General features: G+C 36.7%; 1 long non-coding RNA gene across 1 annotated transcript in view; it reads left to right on the top strand.

The window, feature by feature from the left end:
* The first annotated feature begins 473 nt into the window (after positions 1–473).
* LOC129538281 (uncharacterized) overlaps positions 474–10,860 on the top strand; it is a 36,441-nt gene continuing 26,054 nt past the window's right edge. The window contains exon 1 of the long non-coding RNA XR_016035618.1: positions 474–589. This is a non-coding gene — a long non-coding RNA (uncharacterized LOC129538281). The remainder of the gene's footprint in view (positions 590–10,860) is intronic.

Here is a 10,860-nt window from a genome sequence, read left to right as displayed (position 1 = left end):
AATAATTTGCTCTAGTATCTTACATTTTTAAGGGAAGATATAGTTAAAGTATGAAATACTTGATCTTTATGAAAATCTCTTAAGGCAGAAAAGTCTAAAAACGGGTAACAGATTAAACAAAGCATGTGAGCAGAATCCTTCCTTAAAGAAAAACCTTCCAAATTATGTTTTCTGGTTCAGCTTGAAAGATCTTAGAAGTCACAGATCCATCCTATAACAAAATCAAAATATCATCATTTTGCTTTCCTTAATAAAACAATGTATTTGAAGAATGATTATTGAAGTTTGTTAAAACAGGTGAAAGCTGGTGCTTATGGGAACTTTTAGGTGGATGAACCAAGCTGATACCCTTATCAATCTTAACAGACAAAGCACTCAAAACACTGTGTGTAGTAGGAGGAAAGCTATACACGTCATCACCTGTGAGGCAGTCTTGCCAAACATTGAACATTATTCTTATCAAGCCTCAAGATCTTACTACCAACTCATATAAGAGGAGACAGAGAAACTTGCTACTTGACATCAAGGGGATACCATTAGCAAAAGCAAGAGTATGAAAATTACTACTAACAAAAACTCTGCTTCTTCAGTAAGTACATTGGGGGAAAAGACAATAAAGAAAAGCTAGAGGGGAGAAATACATAGATTCAAAGGGACTTAATAGTTATTGCAGTCTGTGGTCCTTGATTGAATTTCAATTTGAAAAAATAAACTATAAACAAATTATGAGACAATAGAGGAAATTTATATATTAACTGGATATTTGACAATGTTGAGAACTTTTTTGTGATAATCACATTGTGATTAGAGTAAAAAAAAAAGCCTTTGGATTTTTAGAAACATATGCTGAAGTATTTACGAAGAAACTGAAACTATGCGTGGGATTTGCTTGTGATATTCTAGAAGGGTAGGAGAGAAGAATAGTATGTATCTTGCTGCTATTGCTGCTGCCAAGTTGCTTCAGTCGTGTCCGACTCTGTGTGACCCCATGGATGGAAGCCCACCAGGCTTCCCCGTCCCTGGGATTCTCCAGGCAAGAACACTGGAGCAGGTTGCCATTTCCTTCTCCAATGCATGAAAGTGAAAAGTGAAAGTGAAATCGCTCAGTTGTGTCCGACTCTTGGCAACCCCATGGACTGCAGCCCACCAGGCTCCTCCGTCCATGTAATTTTCCAGGCAAGAGTACTGGAATGGGGTGCCATTGCCTTCTCCGAGTATGTATCTTAAGTTCATTTAATCTAAAATCTTTTTTCTATTGGGACAAACCTACATTTACGAGCTTATGTCTTGAGATCAAGTGTAGCTAATCATTAAGCTGAAACTAAAATTAATTACTGATTCCCATTCTATTACTTTAAAAGACAGATGGAATGTTTTACCTATTTCTTTATAAACACAATGACTGATTTGTTTCACAAAACAAAAATTAAGAAAAATAAAACAACTTCTAGTGAAATAATAAAATCTTAATCAATTGGCTTATGAATTAATGAGTTTTACTTAAGTTGAATAAAATATAAAGTATAAAAGTCCTAAAATTTTATTTCCTCTATTTGTTTCTTCCCAGGGAAACAGAATTTCTACCAACTTATGTATTTTAGCAACTTAACACTGTTTCAGTGTTGTCCTTTTTTCTGTTTGGACCCTTTATTATGGTTCCAAGGGTGGCAGAACCATCTCCCCTCACTGTGGCCTTCATAGGTGATGGAAAATTTCTATATGTTTAACTTCATAGACATTCATTTTCTTTACTCCAGTTACTTTACAACTTGATTTTCCTGAGTAGTTTCTTCAGAGTGACTAGCTAATATGACAGTATAATTTCTGTGGAGATGTTAATGGGTTGGTAACAACTTGGTTTACATGCCTTGTCTTTTTGAAATATCTGAAAGAGTAATATGGGAATTTAGGCAGCCATGGTAGACCAGTGATGACTATTTTAAACAGTGGCTGGGAAAACTCTTAGTGTTCCTCACATAATATCACATACAGCCCAATCTTCTAATATTTAAGGTCATTTTTCATGTCAATGCTTAGCCAAAATTATTATTTTTAATCTTAAGGGTAAGACATAATCAAATTACAGTTCAAATAATTCATGTGGTTATATTGTTGTGCAATTATTTAGTTCCTTTTGTTATTCATCAAAAATTGATGAGGATAACTTTGGGTTAGTTACCTTCAAAGTAGCTGCCAAACTATTGATTATTAATTTTTAAATTCAAATTTACAACATGTTTACCAAGGTGACTTTCCTCAGTGAATTAAAAGTGCAGACAAAATTTTACACTTACCATTACATTCAGAAAGTTTCTATTTTCCATTTCATATAAGTGATAAAGGAAGAAACAAAGTTATATAAGCAAAGTTTAAATGCTCCTTTATTGAAAAATTTACTAGATTTAAATTTTACATGGACTTTAGAAACATTTAAATTAAATTCTCAATAGAGAAAAAATTGAATTTTCTTTTTCATCTATTTCTTAAAAAAATCATCTTTCTTACTATCTTATTTACCTCTCTCGTTGCTAGGGTGAATTTTGTAATGATAGGACCTATTTTTTTTTATAAGTGACTTCTGTCCTAGATTCCTTAACCATCCTGATCTTTAAGAAAAGCAGTTAATACATAACTCAAAAAAAAAATCTAGGAATAAAATGTTTCCCAAAAGAAAACAGTATTCTGTATTAGACCTAATGCTAACTTTAATTTCTAAAGGCTATCTTGAAATTTGACAACAGGTAGCTTTAAGTTAATTTATAGTTGAATTTTAATTGTCAAGTAACAAAATTTTGAGAGTTTACTGACACTAAAAATACATCAGATTTTTATGAGAGATTTTAGAAGAAAAAGGACAAAATTCAAATTACAAGAATAAAACTTCACACATAAAAATGTTTGAAAACTATTTTAAAGCAATATATAAGCAAGAGCTGACTAATGTTGTGCAGGTGGACAGTGTAGGTAGACAGTACAGAGATTGGGCAAAAGTACCAACTGGAATTGAAGAGATCTGAGTTTTTAATCATGATCTGTGTTTTATATTATTTAAGACATAGGATAAATCACACTTGGATTAACCAGTTTTCTCATCTATAAAATGTGAATAGTTAGAAGTATGCTAGAATCTACTCTCATTGGCTTGCAAGAACTGATTGCTAAATTTTCAGGAATTTGGAAATCTGATTATTAAACACTGTCGTTATTAAAAATTAAATTATATGAACTTTCAGTTAAATAAATTACGTTAAAATCAAAGGTAACATATACTCAAAATTCATGACCTCTTAATTATTTTGCTACATCTTAGTATTATATGTTTTTGAAGTTAATTATGTCAATGATGTTCATAGGGTGAAAATAGCATACAATAGTATATACGTACACAAATTGCTGACCATATAAATTAGGGATTAATTTATCCTTTGGTTGATTTCTATATTCAAGGAAATGATGATGAATATTATAGTAAAGGATTAAATATAGAAGTGTCATGTTTTTAATTGTCACATTGTCAATAGCACAAAAAACTGAACACAGTCTTCTAGTATTTGAAAACAGTTATTCAATTCAGCAAAATAGTCACTCATTCACTGATGAATGAATGAAGTCCAAAGCATGTTTTCTTTTTTTCACTTTTATCTTATTTAATAACCTGAATAGAATTATCAACTTACATTCAGGCGCTACAGTTGTTTCTCACATGCAACCATAGGTTGGCTGTAGATAAAGAGATGGACAAAAATCAACAAAAGTATTCTATGAGAATCAGTTTGCTATGTGGGATTTGCAATAAATATTATTGTATATTTTATCATTATTTAAAAGTGATAAACTAAAACATCCAGCATAATATCTTCTATCTAGGTAGTAGTTGTTGATGTTACTTTTAAGCATGTCTATGTAACAAAGGAGTAATTGACAAAAGGAGTTCAACTTATCTGGAAAACCTTTTAAAGTAGGTGTGCTTTTTGGTAGATTTTGAAAATGGCATTATGAATTGCAATACTCTAAGACATAACTGAAACTCCAATACTTTGGCCACCTCATGCAACGAGTTGACTCACTGAAAAAGACTCTGATGCTGTGAAGGATTGGGGGCGGGAAGAGAAGGGGACGACAGAGAATGAGATGGCTGGATAGCATCACCGACTCGATGGACATGAGTTTGAGTGAACTCGGGAGTTGGTGATGGACAGGGAGGCCTGGTGTGCTGTGATTCATGGGGTCGCAAAGAGTTGGTCACGACTGAGCGACTGAACTGAACTGAAGACATAACTAAAATGAAGAGAATTCACTGATGTTCAATTTTGTCCTTCTTTGCTTAATATTCATCTTGTCTGTTATTTTTAGCTTTTTTTCACTAGAATTACAGGGAATATTTTAGATTTGGACTTCAGCTTCTTATCTACTAAATCAGAATTTCCAAGAATTGGAAAAACATTCCTGATGAATTTGGTGCAGCCAGCCCAGCCATAGTTGAGGAACAGGATTTCGGAACTAGAAAAATGAGGGGGATCCTGAGGTACTCATTCAAATTCTGCTCCTGCTTTTTCCTGGCACTATGAACTTGGGCAGTTTACTTGGTCTCTCTGTACTTTGGTTATCCCAGTTCTAAAACGAGCACAGTGGTAAAATAGTAATGAAATTGCAATGTATAAGAAGATATGATATTCAGTATTGCTAAAAGACAAAAATATCCTCTGGTTTTGTGCCTCGTATTATGTCAAATTCTGTCAGAATATATATTGCCATTTCAATCTTTCTTATCTCATCACTTTTCTTCTCCCTATGAAAGAAATTCACCGTATATAAATGCTAACATTAAAAATTTTTTTATTTGTAATAATTCTGGGAGAGCAATTTCTACTTCCTGCTGGACAAACAACTGACTATACTTCTAAGTTAAAATTATCAATTAAAATTTTCATTAATAAAACACAAAGACTAAATTTTCTGTTTATTAAAGCTACATTCTATTTTTGTTTCAATTTGACTAAGGAATTTCAATCTCATATGGTTATCACATACTGGGATTTGTTATCTTGAATCATATCCATATACAAATGTATTAAAGATACATTCGTTTCTAAATTGTATTAAGTCAGTTAGCCATCTGTTTTAGAAAAAAGTTACCAAGCGCTTAAAATTAAACTTGACAAATAAAAGTATGTGTGAAAAAAAATATGATTCATTGGCTTGTGTTGAAGTACTTTTCCTTTTTAGCCACAAGATGGTGCTTTTGTATTCTGTAAGACCATTGAGAACACAGAAATAACTTTAAAATTGTTGACAAAAGACTTTAATTTTATAAGAATCATTAAAGTTCAAAGCACTTGTTATCGTTTCCAAAGCACACTCCTTCCTATACCCTTGGGTAAGAAATATTAATATAAGGATGAATATGAAAAGCATTTTTTTAATCCACGGAGACAATCCATTTTATCTGGTTTTAAGCAGGGTTTGTAACTCAGTGTTTGTTACTTCTGCTCACAACTGAGGAGAGTCCCTTCCCGTAACCAACATCTGTATATTATATAATCCCTAACATATCATAGACCTATTTATTAAGATGCTGAAACAGAAGTTTGTGAACTGCTAGTTTTATTAAGCGGTTCTCTTATTGTGTTTGGGTTCGAAAGCAAGAAGGTAAAAAGAAACCTCTAAATATAAACTTGTGCTTTATATCCAAGATGTCTTACTTTTTTTGGCATAGATGCCATTGCTCCATTCTTCATTGGCTTTTTTTATTCTAAAAGGATTTCTTGGCTTGAGTTTATTCCTTCCCCATGACAGTCATGTCCATCTGAAGATCTGGAAGTTGAAGAGCCTGTAAATATCCTTCATTCAGTCTCTTAGCTGAAAAAAAGCATGCTTTGTATACTGTCTCTTGATTTTCCAATTGTTGTTCTGTTAACAAAAACCTTTCTGCAAAGACTTTTTTTCCTTCTTGTGAAATGCTTTGCTCACTTTTTTCCTTTTAATCTGCTAACCTTCTTTTAGATTTCCTGCCTTCAGAGATTTTCATAAAGATCAAGTATTTCATAGTTTTACTATATCTTGCCATTTAAAACATAAGCCACTGGAGCAAAGAATCATCATCTACCAGCCTGGCAGGGTTTTTGAGGATACTGCAACCCAATATTTTTCATGAAGCATTCAGGAAACGAGTTACTATTATAAAAACAATTCAGTTTTATCCAGAACCATAGTTGCAACTTAACTTCAAATTTCAACCCCAAACATTTAAAAGGTTCTGGTTCCACCTGACTACCATTTGCCTGATCCCAGTGGCAGAACAGAAAAATGAATGGCAACTCTGTGAAGCATAGTCCTTTTTTTTAAAAATCAAGAATTATTATTTCACATTTTTAAACAAAATTTCACTAAATTGATAACCTTTTGCTTACCTCAATTTCTTTCAAGGCTTTGTGTGTGAGTGGGGTTTGGGTTGAAGCAGAGGGCAGGCAAATGAGGGGAATGTGGGGTTACCTAATGCACATGGAGGCAGCAGGGAGATCCTCATGAAGGACTCACCTTTGCAAGTGGCTCCCTGTCTTAAGCAGCTACTTAAAGTCTCCCAAAGTCTCCAGAACAATTTTGTTTGACCTTTAGATAAAGACCGCCTCTACTGAGCAACTGATTTACCTGTTCCCCAGGGTAGAGGGTTGAGACAGGTTTTTCTGTTGCTATATATTAAGATTGTATTGAAGCATGTGGTTCCTGTGTAGGAGTAAAAAGTCCTTAGTCATCTAAAAGTGGAGCAGAGAAGACAGTTTCAACTCCCGACTCAGGGATTACTTTCGTCAGATGACTGGGTGACTATCACCGTCTTGAGTACATTTCCTGAATTCTTTACTCCTAAGAGAGGATTGGCTTCCCTGGTGGCTCAGAGGTTAAAGCATCTGCCTCCAATGCGGGAGACCCGGGTTCGATCCCTGGGTCGGGAAGATCCCCTGGAGAAGGAAACGGTAACCCACTCCAGTATTCTTGCCTGGAGAATCCCATGGACGGAGAAGCCTGGTAGGCTACAGTCCACGGGGTCGCAAAGAGTCGGACACGACTGAGCGACGGAACGGAACGGAAGAGAGGATTGAACAATCAGCACACTCCTGTCAGTGAAAAGGGGATGTTTTGTAGGGAAGTTAGTCAAGGAAACTTGACTTGTTATCTGCCTCCATCTCAGGTCAGTAATATCTGAAGTGTATGAAATACTCAGGTTAACACATTAGTGACAGGGACCTTCCACGTCTTGTTACTTGAAGGAACAAAAGGATTCTTCGACACACATTGCTGAGGCAAAAATAACTCTGATGATTTTCCTCTTCCCAGTTGTCCACGCTCACTGTCCTGTCAAAATTGAGAAAGGAAGATCTGCATGCTGTCAGTTTTCCATGGATGCCACACTGCAGTCTTCTCAAGTGCATGAGGGCAAGAGAGTGATCCTGAGTACAGTACCACCTACAGCTCATCTGCCATGGTTCTCAATTCCATGACGCTCTGGTGTGACTTTGAGCTATGAGAGCACCTGAACTTATTGTGTATTTAATGTTTTTCTCTCAAATCAAAGTTTGTCCTAACTATTCTTGGCTTTTACTTTTCTCCCTTAAGTTACTTCAAGTAGCTCAGTTCCTGGTTTGTAAGACTTAGGGATGCCTACTATCGGGGAAGATGTTGAACTGCATTTCTTATTCTCGTTTAAAGCCTAGAAGAAAAAATAAGTCCAGGTAGCCCTTCCCACAGGCTCCACCTTAGGTAGATTAACCAGTTATCAGTCATCTAGTTCTCAAACATTCAATTCAGTTCAGCTGCTCAGTCGTGTCTGACTCTTTGCGACACCATGGACTGCAGCACCCCAGGCCTCCCTATCCATCACCAACTCCCAGAGTTTACTTAAACTCATGTCCATTGAGTCAGTGATGCCATCCAACCATCTTATCCCCTGTATCCCCTTCTCCTCCCGCCTTCAATCTTTCCCAGCATCAGGGTCTTTTCCAATGAGTCAGCTCTATGCATCAGGTGGCCAAAGTATTGGCGTTTCAGCTTCAACATCAGTTCTTCCCATGAACATTTGGGACTGATTTCCTTTAGGATGGACTGTTTGGATCTCAGTCCAAGGGACTCTCAAGAGTCTTCTCCAACACCACAGTTCAAGAGCATCAATTCTTGGGCGCTCAGCTTATAGTCCCACTCTCATATCCACACATGACTACTGGAAAAACCATAGCCTTGACTAGACGGACCTTTGTTGGCAAAGTAATGTCTCTGCTTTTTAATATGCTGTCTGCTGCTGCTAAGTCACCTCAGTCGTGTCCGACTCTGTGTGACCCCATAGACGGAAGTCCACCAGGCTCCCCCGTCCCTGGGATTCTCCAGGCAAGGACACTGGAGTGGGTTGCCATTTCCTTCTCCAATGTGTGAAAGTGAAAAGTGAAAGTGAAGTCACTCAGTCATGTCCAACCCTCAGAGACCCCATGGACTGCAGCCCACCAGGCTCCTCCATCCTTGGGATTTTCTAGGCAAGAATACTGGAGTGGCTTGCCATTGCCTTCTCCAATATGTTGTCTAGGTTGGTCATAACTTTCCTTCCAAGGAGTAAGTGTCTTTTAATTTCATGGCTGCAGTCACCATCTGCAGTGATTCTGGAGGCCAAAAAACAGTCTCTCACTTTTTCAATTATTTCCCCATCTATTTGTCGTGAAGTGATGGGACCAGATGCCATGATCTTAGTTTTCTGAATGTTGAGTTTTAAGCCAAGTTTTTCACTCTCCTCTTTCACTTTCATCAAGAGGCTCTTTAGTTCTTCAGTTTCTGCCATAAGGGTGGTGTCATCTGCATATCTGACGTTAATGATATTTCTTCTGGCAATCTTGATTCCAACTTATGCTTCATCCAGCCCAGCATTTCTCATGATGTTCTCTGCATATAAGTTAAATAAGCAGGTTAACAATATACAGCCTTGATGTACTCCTTTCCCTATTTGGAACTAGTCTGTTTTTCTATGTCCAGTTCTAACTGTTGCTTCCTGACCTGCATACAGATTTCTCAGGAGGCAAGTCAGGTGGTCTGGTATTCCCATCTCTTTCAGAATTTTCCACAGTTTATTGTGATCCACACAGTCAAAGGCTTTGGTGTAGTCAATAAAGCAGAAGTAGTTGTTTTTCTGGGACTCTCTTGCTTTTTCTATGATCCAGGAGATATTGGCAATTTGATCTCTGGTTCCTCTGCCTTTTCTAAATCCAGCTTGAACATCTGAAAGATCACGGTTCACATACTGTTGAACTCTGGTTTGGAGAATTTTGAGCATGACATTACTAGCATGTGAGATGAGTTCAATTGTGCGGTAGTTTGAGCATTCTTTGGAATTGCCTTTTTTGGGGATTGGAATGAAAACTCACCTTTTCCAGTCCTGTGGCCACTGCTGAGTTTTCCAAATTTGCTGGTGTATTGAGTGCAACACTTTCACAGCATCATCTTTGAGGATTTGAAATAGCTCAACTGGAATTCCATCACCTCCACTAGCTTTGTTTGTAGTGATGCTTATTCCTAATGTACACTTGACATCGCATTCCAGGCTGTCTGGCTTTAGGTGAATGATCACACCATTGTGGTTTTCTGGGTCACAAAGATCTTTTTTGTATAGTTCTTCTGTGTATTCTTGCTGCTTCTTCTTAATGTTGTTTGCTTCTGTTAGTTTCATACCATTTCTGTCCTTTATGGTGTCCGTCTTTGCATGAAATATTCCCTTTGTATCTCTCATTTACTTGAAGAGATCTCTAGTCTTTCCCATTCTACAGTTTTCCTCTATTTCTTTGCATTGATCACTGAGGAAGGCTTTCTTATTTCTCCTTGCTATTCTATGGAACTCTGGATTCAAAATGGGTATATCTTTCCTTTTCTCCTTTGCCTTTAGCTTTCTTTTTTCAACTATTTTTAAGGCCTCATCAGACAACCATTTTGCTTTTTTGAATTTCTTTTTCTTGAGGATGGTCTTGATCACTGCCTCCTGTACAAGATCTTGAACCTCTGTCCATAGTTCTTTAGGCACTCTGTTTATCAGATATAATCCCTTGAATCTATTTGTCACTTCCACTGTATAATCTTAAGGGATTTGATTTAGGTCATACCTGAATGGTCTAGTAGTTTTCCCTTCACTCTTCAATTTATCTCTGAATTTGGCAATAAAGAGTTCATGATCTGAGCCACAGTTAGCTTCAGGTCTTGTTTTGCTGACTGTATAAAACTTCTCCATCTTTGGCTGCAAAGAACATAATAAATCTGATTTCAGTATTGACCATCTGGTGATGTGCATGTGTAGAGTCCTCTCTTTTGTAGTTGGAAGAGGGTGTTTGCTATGACCAGTCCATTCTCTTGGCAAAACTCTGTTAGCCTTTGCCCTGCTTCATTCTGTACTCCAAGGCCAAATATGCCTGTTACTCCAGTTATCTCTTGACTTCCTACTTTTGCATTCCAGTCTCCTATAATGAAAATGACATCTTTTTTGGGTGTTAGTTCTAGAAGGTCTTGTAGGTCTTCATAGAACTGTTCAACTTCAGCTTCAGCATTACTGGTTGGGCATAGAATGGAATTACTGTGATATTGAATGGTTGCCTTGGAAACGAACAGAGATCATTCTGTCGTTTTTGAGATTACATCCAAGTACTGCATTTTTGTTGACCATGATGGCTACTCCATTTCTTTTAAGGGATTCCTGCCCACAGTAGTAAATATAATGGTCATCTGAGTTAAATTCACCCATTCCAGTCCATTTTAGTTTGCTGATTCCTAAAATGTTGATGTTCACACTTGCCATCTCCTGTTTGATCCCTTCCAGTTTTCCTTGATTCATGGACCTAACAT

The sequence above is a fragment of the Moschus berezovskii genome, chromosome 2, assembly GCF_049115385.1.
Source record: "Moschus berezovskii isolate FMDL1 chromosome 2, NW_MosBer_1.0, whole genome shotgun sequence".
NCBI lineage: Eukaryota > Metazoa > Chordata > Mammalia > Artiodactyla > Moschidae > Moschus > Moschus berezovskii.
Note: the sequence above shows the minus strand (reverse complement) of the source record. Positions and strands in the feature narration are given on the sequence as shown.